Source organism: Elephas maximus, chromosome 25 (assembly GCF_024166365.1).
Source record: "Elephas maximus indicus isolate mEleMax1 chromosome 25, mEleMax1 primary haplotype, whole genome shotgun sequence".
Taxonomy (NCBI): domain Eukaryota; kingdom Metazoa; phylum Chordata; class Mammalia; order Proboscidea; family Elephantidae; genus Elephas; species Elephas maximus.
The window spans coordinates 24,492,505-24,495,902 of NC_064843.1; positions in this window are offsets into that span (position 1 = coordinate 24,492,505).

The following is a 3,398-nucleotide window of genomic DNA, read 5'->3' on the forward strand; positions in this document are numbered from 1 at the left end:
CCGGTCGCCACTTCCGCTCCGGCCCAAGCCCCTCCCCGCCCCTGCGCCGTCTCGTCATTGGGCGAGCGGGGCACGGGGTTGCACCGGCCTCGCGGGAGGGGCACTGGCTGGAGGCTGGAGGAAGGGGAGCGGGATGCAGCTGGGCGGGGAAGTGCGGTGGGCCTAGGGTGGGAGCGCGGAGGAAGAAGGGGAAGGGGACGGAAATGGGGGGAAGCGAGGGGCGCGGGAAGAAGAAGCGGGAGGGAGGGTAGAGGGCGGAGCTGAGAGCGAGGGTCGGAGAAAGGGATCTGTGGGAACAAGGACAGGGAGACGGGACTGGGTTTAGGTGGAATGGGGGCATCAGGGTTATTCTCTCTACCTAGGCTGGGAATTCGCCTGGACCAGCCCAGAGACTCCAGTCATCGGTTCCCACTCCACCCCAAAGTAATCCTCACGAGGTCGGAGGCTGAGGCCCATCCCTTTTTCCTGTGTGCTTTGAAAAGGCAGGACCAAGTGAAGAACAGAAATTGCTCATCCCCTAAATTGTCACTTAATCCTCCCTTCACCCTATCAAGGTGCTTAATTCCCCCTTTCATAAACGGAAGAGGCCACGTAAAGCGCCAGGTTTCGATGGCGAAGGTCGCAGTGCGTGCGATCGCTTCACTGAGATATCCCTCCCCAAGGCTCGGGGAGGAAGCTTAAGAGAAGGAAACGGGCCTCCCAAGGCTCGCAACTCCCTTGACAGCTCTCACGCAACATTCTCTTCCTCCGAGGCAGGTGACCCTTAAACCCAGTTCTTCAAAACTCCTCTTGCCTGCGTTCCCTCCCGCTTGTTCATTTTTTTCAACAAATATTTATCAAGCACCTACCATATTGCCAGGTATTGTGCTTAGCGCTGGGGACGTGGCAGTGAATAAGACACACGGGAGTTTACAGTCGGGTAGGAGAAGGTAAAAAGTAAGTAGGCCTCCAAAGTCTCTCCTTTAAAAAAAAAAAAAATTAACCAGTTCCCCATGTGTATCAGAATAGTACTGTCCTCCATGTCCTTTACCCTTTTTTTTATAGTGATAACCACCTAATTCATTACCCAGCCATGCACTCATCAACTGCCAGAGTGATATTTTTAAAATGCTGTTCTAATGCGTGCTTTCCTTGCTTAAATCTTTTGGTGACTGCTCAGACCTAGAAGACAATATGTAAGCTCCTTTAGTGTGACAATCAACCTTCTCCAGAAGCTGCCTTACTTTCAGCCTTTACCTCCTATTTCTCCACGTCTGAAACACCCCAGTTTTATCGGATGACCTCTTATCCTTCCAGTATGCCATGTCCAGTATTTCTAAACAGTTTGAATTAGTTGCCAATGTTTTTTACAAACAGATTTCACTTGGAAATTGGCATTTCTTCCTTGTTGGACAGCTCTGGGTCCACATTTCTGTGTGGCAATAATTGGCTGAAGCCGAAGAGTGCCCTTGCTATATTACGTATGGGTTTTCCAAGGGGTCCCCTCCCCACCTGAGCCTGCTTTCCTCATTTATGTTGCCTGTTTTGTAGGAATTTGTGTCAGTGACCCCTGTACTACCCACATTCTACACTGTTGTATGGTGTACACAGAGTAGGTTTAACTTCAAAACCTCTAAATTTGAACCGTAGTGAGGTTTCCTAGTGGAAAAACCTCTCTGGGGATCAGTCTTTGGCAGCCAAACACCAGTAATCCCGAGGCTGCTCAGATTGAAGTGTTAATGTCACATGACTGTACCTCATGCCCCCATCCAGAAAACAGCCTAGTGGGCCAGAGGACTCAAGCTGATTACTCCCACAAATGACGTCATCAGTGCCTTGAGGGAAGAGAAGTGTCCTTTGCCGGGCATCCCTGGGTGCCTGCAGATGTTACATGGATTAGCTCTTTTCACCAGCTCTGCATTCTAGGCCCAAAAAGGCCAGGTGTGGGCAAACAACAGCCCATGGGCTAAATTCTACCTGTTGTGTGCCCATCGAGTTGATTCCGACTCATAGCGACCCTATAGGACAGAGTAGAACTGCCCCATAGGATTTCCTGGGCTGAAATCTTTACAGGAACAGATCAAAATAACAAATTTCCAAGGCTCTTCTCTCCGTGGAGCAGCCGGTGGATTCAAACCACCAGCCTTTCGACTAGCAGCTGAGAGCCAAACGATTATGCCACCAAAAAAAAGCTCCCTTAAATTCTACCTAGCGCCTGTTTTTGTAAATAAGGTTTTATTACAACACGGCCTTCTCATTTGTTTACGTATTGTTGATGGCGGTTTTGGTGTTACAGAGGCAGAGTTGTTGCAACAGAGACAGTATGGCACATAAAGTCTTTTTACTATTTGGCCTTTTATGGAAAAAGTTTACTGTGTTTTCGGTGAAGGTATTCATTTCCTAGGGCCCATGTAACAAAGCACCATAGATTGGATGACTTATAAGAACAGAAATTTATTGTCTCGCAATTCTGGAGGCTAGCAGTCCAAGTTCAGGGTGTCGGCAGGGCCATGCTCTCCGAAGGCTCTAGAGGAAGACCCTTTCTGGTCTTGCTCAGCTTCTGGAAGTCCCAGGAGTTCCTTGGCTTGAAGCTGTAGCATAGTGCCATTGTCACATGGTTGTCTTCCTCTTGTCTATGTTTCTTCTCTTTATGTGTTGTATAAAGAGGACACCACTCAGATTGCATTAGAGCCCCCCTACTCCAGTATCGAGGGTACTGGGTGTTTGTTTTTGGGTACTCCAGTATGACCTCATGTTAATTTAACTGATAACACCTTCAAAAATCCTGTTTCCAAACAAGGTCACATTCATAGGTAACTGGGGTTAGGACTTCAACATATCTTTTTTGGGGACACAATCCAATCCAAAACAGACATTATTATGTCTGAATATGAAGCTCGGAAATGCTGCTGCCTCCTTGTTAGCAGCCTGATGATGATGCAGAACAGAGCGGTAGAATCTGCGTACTGGATAACAGTGATAAACTTCTGAATTGACCAACCCTTTTTTAAAGACTACGGTCTTTCTAGACTTGCTCGTACGTGAAATAACAAATTTCCTTAAAGTTTAAGTCACCTTGTGGCAGATTTTTTTTTTTTAATTTAAAGTTGAAAGTGTATTATCTGATAGGGACACAAAAGAGATATTAAAATATAATGTGGTAAATGAAAATCATGGAAATATATATGTGCGTGGTCTTATAGAAGCCTGGGTAAAGTTTGGGGATATATTAGAAGATCAGGAAAGATTTGCTAAAAGAGGTGATACATGAGCCTTAAATTCCACAAAGATTTTTTATTGAGTCCAAGGCAGTATTAAAAAAGAAAAGTGGCAACATTTTGCATAAAGGAAAAAGGTTTTACAACAGTTAGTAGGTACCCAGCTCACCACCATTTTGCATCCCCACCAATGATAGATAA